At 40.8% G+C, this 12,515-nt stretch overlaps 1 pseudogene; it reads left to right on the top strand.

The window, feature by feature from the left end:
* The first annotated feature begins 10,627 nt into the window (after nucleotides 1-10,627).
* Nucleotides 10,628-11,144, top strand: LOC112621368 (annotated as a pseudogene).
* The last annotated feature ends 1,371 nt before the right edge of the window (nucleotides 11,145-12,515 follow it).

Genomic DNA, 12,515 nt, shown 5'->3' with positions numbered 1-12,515 from the left:
GCTGAGACACGAGAATCGCTTGAACCTGGGAGGTGGAGGTGGAGGTTGCCATGAGCTGTGATCACGCCGCTGTACTACAGCTGGGTGATAGAGTGAGACTCCATCTCAAGAAACAAAAAAGGTTGTATTTGCCGATTACTAGGCCAAAGGGCACAATCAAAGTGATAACAGTGCTTTTCAAACTGTTGGGTTGTGTCCCAGTTTTTGGATTGTGAAATCAAATTAGCACAACTCAATATGTAATTCTGAAAATCAGAATAGAATAGAAAATGCCAGACTGCATTGGATACATGCATAAGAAGTGTTATGGGCTAAATCATATCCCACGAATTCATATGTTGGAGTCCTAACCCCAGTAGCTCACAATGTGAACTTATTTGGAGATAGAGTTTTTAAAGAGGTAATTAAGGTCAAATAAGGTTATTACAGTGGACTCTATTCCAATATAGCTGGTATCTTTATAAGAAAGGGAGATTAAGACACAAACGCCCATCAAGGGAAGACCATGTGAGAACACAGATTGAAGATGACCGTCTACAATCCCAGGAAAAAGGCTTCAGAAGGAACTACCCTTGCTGACACCTTGATCTTGGACTTCCAGCCTCCAGAACTGTGAGACAATCACTTTCTGTTGTTTGAGCCACCCAGTCTGTGATGCTTTGTTATGGAAGCCTGAGCAAACTAATACAAGGGGTAAGTATTATTTTGTGGAATTTAAATTTTTATTTTACATACACACATACACACTCATGCACACACACACATCCTTAAGATTTATAGCCTAAAAAGACTGAAAAATACTGGGTTAGAATGAGCCCACAGTGTTTCCATATTCAGGGAGCAACCAGAGAGATGGTTTACACTCATCCAGCTGAGGACAGTGAAGACAGGAAGTAAATGCTCACTATCAGAGTAAGCAAGGGCTGCCTGTTTCTCCCTCACTAGAAAGACAAGACTTGACTTGGTAGAAGGAAATCTCCTATTCCCATATGTGAAATTCAGTGTTTCCTGTTTCACCAGTGCCAAAAAAAAAAAAAAAAAAAATCGTGTGTTAGAACAGAGCAACAATCTATAAATGAAAATTATTCATACTGATTTTGTTAAAGGGAGCCACTTATTACACAGTGAATTCCAGTTCCATTTGGAATTTACCCAAGAGCCTAGAAGAAAGCAAGAAAGTTTACGAGTTAGTGAGTGTAAGTGTCTTAAAACCCATGCCCTGAAATTCACCTTTATTCACAGGAAAACTCCTCTGGCCCTCATTCGATCTCTTTATTCTTATTTTAGACCCTAATAGTTTAAAGAGAAGTATTATTTTAAATTTAAAACATGTGAAAAGCTATTGTATTTGTTGGCCAAAATCCGGGGTGGAGTCTTTCCTTTAGTTCCAGCGAATTCTTGGGGATGAGATAAATGTTGTAGGATGCCTGCAGACATAGATTCCTCGGAGAGTCATTTTGCTCTCTCTTTATTTTCATTCAGAAATTATAGTACATCTTTCAGGCTGGGCACGGTGGCTCACGCCCGTTATCCCAGCACTTTGGGAGGCCGAGGCGGGCGGATCACTTGAGGTCTGGAGTTCGAGAGCAGCCTGGCCAACATGGTGAAACCCTGTTTCTAGCAAAAATACAAAAATTAGTAGGGCATGGTGGCGTGTGCCTGTAATCCCAGCTATTCAGGAGGCTGAGGAAGGAGAATTACCTGAACCCGAGAAGCAAAAGTTGCAGGGAGCCGAGATCGTGACATTGCACTCCAGTCTGGTCGGCAAGAGTGAAACTCCACCTCAAAAAAATACATCTTTTAGCTGTAATCACACAGATCTCTGCTCTGTTGGTGAGATCATTTATGCTCACATGAGTCTAAGCAACACACGAGCCACCAACTTGTAAGGGAGTCTGAAACTGGGATCTGCTCAGAAGGAGGGAAAAGCTGGAACTTTCAGGGCCTCTCTTGGGGCAAATGTGACTGACAGCTACAGCATCTAATCGCATCTCTGTGACTAGGCCTGCCCTTTTTTGGTCTTTGGGACAGATTTCTTGCACAGGCTTTGCAAGCATCTATGTGTTGAATTTCTTGCAGTGCTGTGGAATTTCTGTCTCTGAACCAGGTACGTACGGTTCTTATTCCTTAAATACAACATCTATCTGGGTGTTAATTTGTTCTTTTTTTTCCCCCAGAGTGAGAAGGGGGAATTATAAATGGTGAGAAGTAGCACTAGGCTTTTAAAAGGGAATTTGGCCCAGCGTCTCTCAGAATAAACAACCAGAATTCTAGCATCCTCATTCTATCATACCAATTCGACATATTTCACACATACCCAGCAGTCTGATTCTCTAGTTCACAGCAGACTGGAACAGTAAATTGGAAAATCGAGCATGCTGACAAGAGCAAAGACAACATCTAATGGAATAATCAGAACAGTGACAACCAAAATATTACAGCTAGACTTAACAACCCGGGAAGGCATCTCCTGGGGCCATTTAGTGCAGGAAGAACCCACCCTGCATACCTCGGTAGCCACTGAGGGCACGATGGTGTTTCAGACCCAAAGACACCTTTGAGTAATCAAGAAGGAAAGCCATGACGCCACTGAGTAATGCCAAAGACTCTCTATTTGGCCAAAATTTAGTCAGGCTCCTCCAAGCCCTCTTTTCAACTGGGCTTCGGCCTTGGCCACTGTTCTTGCTAGGCCTGCCTTGCCCAGTTGTAGCAGGGATCCTGCTAAGTCCGTTTAGACAGAGTTCCCCAACCTTTGCTATCTGATCACCCTGGCCTGCCTTCAGCCAGCATCCTGTTAAGTCAGTTTAGAGAGTCCTCATACCCTTGGTGTCTCCTCGCAGTAATTTCCCTTCCACTGACCTTATCCCCTGCTCATCTGGCTGTAAATCCCCAGATGTCTTCGCTATATTTGGCGATGAGCCTAATCTCCTTCCTCTATTGCGGTAGTCTTGACACAAATTGCAATAATCCCAATAAAGTTTTAACAAGTGTCAGAATAATTTTTTTCTTCGGTAGTAATCAAGAACATAAACTCATTGCAGCAGCTTCAATGCAGATGTTTCAGCTATTTGCTGTCCCAGTTCCAGGAAATATAGACAATAGCTCCTGCCCATTTTCCTCTGGATAGTACAAACCTGAAAGAAGAGCTAAGATAATTATTATTTTACTTGGTTTTTCCAAAGGCAAGGGTGTGTAAGTTGTTGACACGAGTCCCCAGCTGAACCTAGCCCACACCTGTTTGGCTTGTGTCTTGCTTTTGTGTAGAGCTGTGTCCCCAGAAGGGAAGCCTTTTTTTAATCTTTGCAGAAGCACTCTCAGTTCACCGAAGTGTGCACCTGTTGGGCCCATTCCCCTGGAGGGTGGCATTTAAACACCGGTTCCAGATGTGTTTTGGAAAAATAGTCAGAACACAAGTAAAGGAATGGGTAAGACAGGGCAAAAGATTAATTTGCTCACACACATTCAGTATCAAATCAACTGTAACTAAAAGAACAATAACTATCTGCAAGTTGAGTCATCTACCTGCAGGGCAGTGCTTCTCAAATCTCAGTGTGCATCAGAATCACCTGGAGGAGCAGATTCCTAGGTTAAACCTCAACTTTCGCTGAATTCATTTGCACTAGACTGGGGCCCCGGGACCTGTGTTTTAAATAAGTACTGATGTGACTTAGGCGCCCGAGGCTCTTGGACCATACTTTGGAAATCACTGTCTGGAAAGACTGTAGGATCCACTTAGGCGGAAAAATAAAACAAAAAACCCTGCTGTATTGGTTTATGGGAACACCTTAGTAGGCAGATTTTGGTTGTCCACCTCTGTGGCGAGAATTTGGAAGAGGAGATGTGAGCAAAGACAGTACTGCATTGTTATGTGTGATCAAGCAATAAGAATCTAGAATTGCTAGAAGTTTCTTCTTCTTCCTCTTCTTCTCCTTCTCCTTCTTCTTTCTTCAACAAGGTCTTGCTCTGCTACCCAGGCGGGAGGCAGTGGCATGATCATAGCTCACTGCAGCCTTGAACTCCTGGGCTCAAGTGATTCTCCTGCCCCAGTCTCTCTAAGTGTTGGGATTACAGGTATGAGCCATTATGCCCAGCCTAGAAGCTTCTTAAAAGTGGAAGAGACTCTCTCATGAGAGAGGAGGAGCCCAGTGACCTGGTAGGAGGCCAGAACCAGAGGAAAACATGGGCTGAGCAAAGTTCCCAGTGGTGGGAGTAAACAAGAAACTTTTCAGAACTGTGATGTTGCATATTTAGGTTGTTTACCGTTATAAATCATAGTGCCCTTCAATCGCCCTCCAATCCCCAGTAAATCTGTTATACAAACTGGTCTTGGGCCAGAAGTGGGTGAGGAGGTGATGGGTCTTCGGGGAGAGTGCACAGAGAGGGAACTGAGAGCCCTAGTTGGGAGGCAGGAAGGCAGGGAAGCTGGCTGAAGCAAGCCCCAGTCAAAGCAGGGAGGAACACACCCTTTCTCGCCAGAGGTATTAAAGCAGTGGTGTCTTACCATTTCTGCTCAGGTGCCTCTATCAGTAAAGAAAAATCTGGGGCCTGGATATTATAGTCCATTTTATGGAATTGACTGATTCTACATTAAGTTTGCTCAATGTGAGGATGATGAGAATGAAGATCTTTATGATGACTTACTTCCACTTAACAAATAGTAAATATATTTTCTTATGATTTTCATAACATTTTCTTTCCTCTAACTTACTTTATTGTAAGAATACAGAATCTAATACACAGAACACACAAAATTAGTATTAATCAACTGTTTATTTTATTGGTAAGGCTTTCAGTCAACATAGGCTACTGGTAGTTAAGTTTTTGGGGAGTGAAAGTTATAGACAGATTTTAGACTGCATGGCGAGGTCAGCCCTCCTAACCTCCACGTTATTCAAGGATGAACCGTATAACTATATAACACATATAAGATGCATGCTACTGTACTAATATATTATTGGCATTACAAAAAATATGTAAAAATAGAGGGTAAAAATAAGAAATCAGAATAAAAGTTCTAATAATGTACTTTTGTACCCCAGTCAACTGAGTTGAGTAACCATGGAGCACATGGACTGTATATTGAAAAGCCTGATCTTATCCTAAGTGAACTAACACAGTCACAGAAAATCAAATACTGCATGTTCTCACCTATAAGTGGGAGCTAAACATTGAGAACACGTGGACACAAAGAAGGGAACAACAGACACCGGGGCCTGTTTGAGGGTGGAAAGTGGGAGGAGAGAGAAGATCAAAACACTACCTACTTGGTACTATGCATCTTACCAGGTGATGCAATAATCTGTCAACAAAACCCCAGTGATATGCAATTTACTTTTATGACAAACCTGCACCTACTAGGCACAGGTACCCCTGAACCTAAAATAAAAGTTAAAAAAAAAAAAACCACACACACATTAGTTGATTAATTAATTAAAAAGAAAGTAGGGGAAGCACAGCCTTTACTGTTATATGAATAGGGCCTGTTTAGTTACCAGACACTTGGATTACTCAGTCACCCAAATTGAGAAGGGTTTCATGATTAGACTCAATTTTGGGGTTAAACCATGGTGCTTTTTGTGCTTCTCAAACATTGGTCTGTAGATCTTGTCAGAAAGCAAGCCCAGGAGAAAAATACCTCAATTATAACAAATCATGATCATGAATGAAAAGGGAGGGGAAAACCTCAATAACTTCCTCAGGGCAGCAACTTTAAGACACTCCATTCTTGTAGCTAAGCATTAGCTCAGAGCTCTTGATCAGGAATCCCTGGATTCTCATGAAGACAAGACCAGGACGTCAAGAGAGGTGGCTGATATGGTTAGGCTTTGTGTTCCCAGCCAAATCTCATCTTGAACTGTGATCCCCAGGTGTTGAGAGACCTGGTGGGAAGTGAGTGGATCGTGGGGGTGGTTTCCACGATGCTATTCCCGTGATAGTGAGGGAGTTCTCACGAGATCTGATGGTTTTATAAATGCCAGTTTCCCCTGGCCTTTTCTGTCTTTCCTGCCACCTTGTGAAGAAGTTACTTGCTTCTCCTTTGCCTTCCGCCATGATTGTAAGTTTCCTGAGGTCTCCCCAGCCATGTGGAACTGTGAGTCAATTAAACCTCTTTTGTTTATAAATTACCCAGTTTCAGACGGTATCTCTATAGCGGTGCAAGAATGGGCTAATACAGTACCCACACCGAAAGGTTGGAGGTGATACCTTTTACCAGGGCTCTGGGTCTCAGCTTTTGGGCACCTTGCTTTTGTTTGTTTGTTTATGTTTATTTATTTTTATTGTGGTAAAATATATATAACATAAAATTATCCATTTTAACCATTTTAAAGTGTCATTAAGTACATTCACAATGTTGTGCAACTGTCACACTACCTATCTGGTTCTAAAACTTTTTCATCACCTTAAACAGAACTTCCGTATCCATTAAATAGTAACTCCCCATTCCCTCTCCTGTGATCCCAATAACCTCTAATCTACTTTCTGTCTTTATGGATTTGCCTACTCTAGGGACCTCAAGTAAATGGAGTTATATGTTATTTGTCTTTTTGTGTCTGGCTTATTTCACTTAACATAATGTTTTCAAGGTTTGATTATGTTGTAGCATGTGTCAGAACTTCATTCCTTTCTTTGGCTTAATAATATTTCATTGTATGGATAGACCATATCATGTTTATCCATTCATCTGTTGATGGACACGGGTTGTTTCTTCTACCTTTTGACTGTTACAAATAATGCTGCAATGACCACTGGTGTACACGTATCTGGTTGAGTCACTGTTTCCACTTCTTTTGGGTAAGGAATGGGATTGCTGTGTCATGGTAATTCTATGTTTAGCTTTTTGAGGAACCACTGAACTGTTTTCCACAAAGCCTGCACCATTTTAAATCCCTACCAGAAACGTATGAAAGTTTCAGTTTCTTTACATGCTCTACAATATTTGTTCATTTCAATTTTTAAAAATGGCATCCATCCTATTAGGTGTGAAGTGGTATCTCACTGTGGTTTTAGTGTGCATTTCCTTAATGACTAATGACATTGAGCATCTTTTATGGGCTTATTAACCATTTATGTAACTTCTTCAGAGAAATGTATACTCAAGTCCTTTGCACATTTTTAAATTGAGTTGTTTGTCTTTTTGTTGTTGACTTATAGGTGTTCTTTATATAGGATACTAAACCCTTGTGAGATAAGTAATTTGCAAATATTTTCTCCCAATCTGTAGGCTGTCTTTTCACTTTCTTGATAATGTTCTTTGATGAACAAAAGTTTCAGATTTTGATCAAGTCTAGTTTATTTATGTTTTCTTTTGTGGCTTGGGTTTTTGGTGCCATATCTAAGATGCCATTGCCAAATTCAAGGGCTAAGAAATTTACCTCTATATTTCCTTTGAGGAGTTTTATTGTTTTAGCTGTTATATTTAGGTCATTGATCTATTTTGAGTTAGCCTTTTTATATGGTGTAAGATAAGGGTCCAACTTCAATTCATTCTTTTACATGTGAAAATTCAGTTGTTCCAGCACCATCTGTTGAAGAGACTGTTATTTTCCTATTGAATGGTCTTGGCATCCTTGTCAAAAATCAATTGGCCATATATGCATGGATTTATTTTTGGACTCTTAATTCTATTCCATTGGTCTATATGTCTATCCTTATGCCAGTACCACATTGCTTTGATTACTTTTGTTTCATAAGTTTTGAAATTGGGACTTGAGCCCTCTGATTTTGTTCTTTTTTTAAAGAGTATTTTAGCTATTCAGAGCCCCCTTGCAATTCCATATAAATGTGAGGATCAGTTTTTCTATTTTTGCAAAACAGTTTGTTGCAATTTTGACAGGGAGTGCTTGGAATCTGTAGATCACTTTGGGTACAGCTCTGTTTTTTTTTTTTTTTTTTTCCCTGGCCTATTAGAATTATTGGGAAGGCTCCTTACCTGGTTCCAGAGGTGCTAACCTGGAATCTCCTTAGCCAGGAGGCTTAATAACTTTTCAGCACTCTGTACATGGTAAGGTTGGAGCAGGCAAACCAGTCAGAATGTTCATTGCCTATCTTCTCCCAGAGCTGGCTGAACACATCATTCAAAATACCAACACATCTCTCTTGCATTTGTTCCAGCCTGGAGACCACACTTTAGAACCCACTGTCTTAGTGGGTTGATGAATCAGCATCCAATTGAGGAACTGAAATTGGACCAGCTGGGTGTTTACAAGCTCAATTGGAAAGCAGACATTGAACTAGCTCTTAGATTTCCAGTAAGTTTTCCCCTTTTGTGAATGTACTTTATCACTTTTGTAGTTAAATATATTTTGCAGCTCATATATATACATACATATATATATATAGGCTAGGAATGCATTCAGTTGCATGTAACAGAAGATTTATTTTTTTCACACAATGGAAGTCCAAAGGTAGGTGGCTCTTGGCATTAGTTCAGGCACTCAAAGATCTCAGTGCTGGCATCCTTGCAGTACTTTTTGTCTTTCTCTCACGATCTCAAGATGGCTTCACCACTCCAAATATCACATCTACCTTCACAACAGGAAATGGTGGGAGAAGCACCCCAGAGCTTATGTCGAGAAGATAGAAGCTTTCCAGGAAGCCCTAGAAGATTTCCCATTATCTTTTGTTAATTAGAATTGTATCCCATGGCTCTCTGTAGGTGAAAAGGAACTGGAACCTTAGGGAACAGGATTGTCATGATTGGCTTTAACCAATCCTGATCCATTGCCTGAAGCTGAGCACATCACCTTCCTAAATACAATTGGAATTTTGTCGGCAAGGAATAAGGAGCAGCAAGATATCAGTGTACTACTTAGGCATATACACTTACGTGGTTATTTTATTATCTATTTTCTTAAGCACTTTCTACCTCTGAGGGCCTGTTCTCATCCCAGATATTCTAAGAATATAGAATAACCAAAAATTGTCTCGTCCTGTCTATTTTCCATTTGGTCCTGGATGGTGGCTTGGTGCATACTGAAGTTAGTTGTAGAGATGGTAGGATGTGGCCTTAGGCTGTAAACAAATGTGAGGAGGCTTACAGGCACTGTGTCTTTAAGGCCCCGAGTTCACACTGTTCATGATATGTTTCCTAATTATTTCCTTTAAATGTTGAAAGCGCTTTCTTTTCTTGCCCTTTAGAGGAAAAAACCAAGTTTCAAAAAAGCATCTCACCAATGATTCAATCAAAGAAATGTCATTAATGAGAAGACAGAAAAAAAAAAAAAAATCCTCCAACATTGTATTTGGGTAGATTTCAAAAGTTAATTTGTATTTCAAAATGTGAATGTAAATTAAAAGGCTAAATACTTGAAAGTCAAAAATATTCCTTATTTGACATTAAAGTCAGTGAATTGATCACATTTGCTGAATGTAGCTAGTAAAAAGTGCTAATTTATGGCTAAGTAATTAAACAGGGAGACAGATGGAGAATCGAATGAGTTTTCTTCACATTCAATTTGCATACTGTTTCTGATGGTGCATACTCTTATTGCTCTGTGTGGTGCCCTCCAGTATTAGAAGAACATAAAGAGCTATTTATGTCAGCTTTGCTCAAGCAACCCCAAAGAAAGAAAAGGGGAATTATATCAAGTCCTAGACTTAGATAAAATACAGAGCTCAGTTAGATGTTCTCTTCTGTTTCTCGCTCATTCATCATTTTTGCTTCCATTTCATAGTGGGTAGAATAGGCAGCTGTCAAATAGTGGAATTTTCTCCTTTCTCCATTGTATTATGGAAAACGCCATGGTCTGGGAATCAGAAGATGGTCTAATTTTAGCTTTCTCAGTAACTAGTTGTGTGACATTGGACAATTCTGTTCTCTCCAGTCGTAGTTGCCTCATTTGACATTTGAGTTGAATGTTGCCTAGATTATTTCTAGGCAGTATGGCACAGTGGAGAAAGCAAGGACTCTAATTTTGATCTTGGATCAACCACCTACCAGCTGAGTGATCTTGGATAACTTAGTTTAGCCACTCTGTGCTGCAGGTTCTTATTAGCAAAATGAGGATGTTTGGTGATCATTTTATGCAAAGCCCTTAGAATAGTGCCTGGAATATAAGCACCCCTCGATGTTAGCTGTTTTGTTTGTTATCTCTAAGATTCCTTAGTATGCTAAGAATCCTCGAGTCTGTGTTAAAGCATGAAGGAAGGTGACCTAATGACAGCTAATCCAGCTTGCTTGCACCCTGTGTCAGACTTGTAATTTCTAGAAATTACCATCAGAGATAATTTAACTATCAGGACCTTACTTGCACTCCCTTGATGATACCGAGTCACCAGAGGGAAAGATTTCAATGCCTTCCAGGCCATGCCAGTGCTCACATGCGCTAGGGTGGTACTGGCTGGGGGAAATGGTCCATCAGCCAATGCTGTGCTCAGAGTTGTTTTGATAGTTGCTGGTAGCACTTGCAGAAGGGAACCGTGACCCTCTCCTCCATCTCCCATGCCTTCAGTTCAACAGAGAGGACCTGGAAGTCAATATCCCTGGCACTGGCATTAACAGATACAACTCTGGTTTTGCCACCTGTTCTCCACTTCCACCTGAGCTCTGCTCTAGCTGCACAGAGCTCGCTCCGAGCTCCAGGCTCCTGCTAAGCTAGACCACCATCAACTGCCTCCAGCTGACTTCATGATAACCTACCGTGATCTCATCGGCCACAAAGAGGTATCCTCTGACTTTTACAAAGATCCTGGAGATCAGGGACAGGCTGTGTCTGGAGGTGGAGGGGAAGATGGTCAGTAGGACAGAGGGTAACATTGAAGACTTGCCCATTAGTGAGAATGCCTCCACTGAAGACCCCTACAGTAAAGATATAGAAAGCACAGTAATTGATGCTGTTGTTATCATCATGAACCATCACTTGCCAGAAACCAGCTCCACAAAAGAAGCCTACAGGAAGTACATCAAAGATTACATGAGATGAGTCAAAGGCAAACTTGAAGAACAGAGACCATAAAAAGTAAATCTTTTATGACAGACTGCAGAACAAATCAAGCACATCCTTGCTAATTTCAAAAAATACCAGTTCATTATTTGTGAGGACATGAATCCAGATGGCATGCTGGCTCTACTGGACTACCATGAAGATGATGTGACCCCAGATATGATTTTCTTTAAGGATCATTTAGAAATGGAAAAATGTTAACAGATTTGGCAATTGCTTTGGATCTATCACCTGTCATTGTAACTGGCTACCACTTGTCATCCACACAACACCTTTGAAGACAAATGGAACTGATGTCACCTTGAGCACTTTATTTTGACCATGATTTATTTGGAGTGGAAGCATTGTTTCTGAGGGGAAAAAAAAAAAAGAAGAGCATACCATATATAGGTTGTCTAAAAATAAAATACATTTAAAGTTAAAAAAAAATACAACTCTGTGACCTAGACTGGAGCTGTCAGCTACCTCTCTCCCACCTACATATATACTCACATGGAGCTCTGTGAAGGAGAGAAGCAAAATTTCCTTATAATTTTTTAGAGGTTTGTTTATTTATTTATTTACCTTTCACTGGATTTTTAATTTTATTTTATTTTATTTATTTATTTTTGACAGAGTCTTGCTCTGTTGCCAGGCTGGAGTGCAGTGGCACAATCTGGGCTCATTGCAACCTCTACCTCCCGGGTTCAAGTGATTCTCCTGCCTCAGCCTCCCGAGTAGCTGGGACTACAGGCACGTGCTTCCATGCCCATCTAATTTTTGTATTTTTAGTAGAGACAGGGTTTCACCATGTTGGCCAGGATGGTCTTGATCTCTTGATCTCGTGATCTGCTCGCCATATTTAACCAGTCATAGATAGAGAAGACCCAATGATGAGGTGCAAATGGTTTTACAATCCATTTCATTTTCACTTTTGTGGTGTAGCCAGTTGTTTGGGATTACAACAGTACTAAAATCTTTAAAAATAAAGCTCTTCTCATGCCTGTAATCCTAGCACTTTGGGAGGCAGAGGCGGGCAGATCATTTGAGGCCAGGAGTTTGAGAGCAGCCTGGCCAACATGCAAAACCCTATCTCTACTAAAAATAAAAAAATTAACCAGGCGTGGTGGTGCATGCCTATAATCCCTGCTACTTGGGAGGCTGAGGCACGAGAATCACTTGAACCCAGGAAGTGAAGGTTGTGGTGAGCTGAGACCATGCCACTGTGCTACAGCCTGGATGACAGAGTGAGACTGTCTCAAAAGAAAAGAGAGCTCTAAACGATGTCCATGATGGACATCACTGTCTGGCAAGCAGGACCCCTTGTTCTTCCAAAAGTACCTTGATGTACTTCTTATTGTTTTAATGTAATGGCAGATCAAGGTGCTCTGTCCTTCTCTACCCAAAAATTGCGAACTGGTTCCCAATTAGGCAACTTGGCTTCTACTCTGACTTTAAATCTCATGCAAAGTGACATAAGAATGGGTGTTGGGCATTCTTCATTTGTGTCTCTTTCTCCGCTCTCCAGCTATCCCCCTTACTCGGTGTCCTGCAAGGTTCATGTTTATGGATTACATCGGAAGGCTTCCTTAA

This window comes from Theropithecus gelada, chromosome 3 (assembly GCF_003255815.1).
Source record: "Theropithecus gelada isolate Dixy chromosome 3, Tgel_1.0, whole genome shotgun sequence".
In the NCBI taxonomy this organism is placed as follows: Eukaryota; Metazoa; Chordata; class Mammalia; order Primates; family Cercopithecidae; genus Theropithecus; species Theropithecus gelada.
This window is presented reverse-complemented; position numbering and strand designations above follow the sequence as displayed.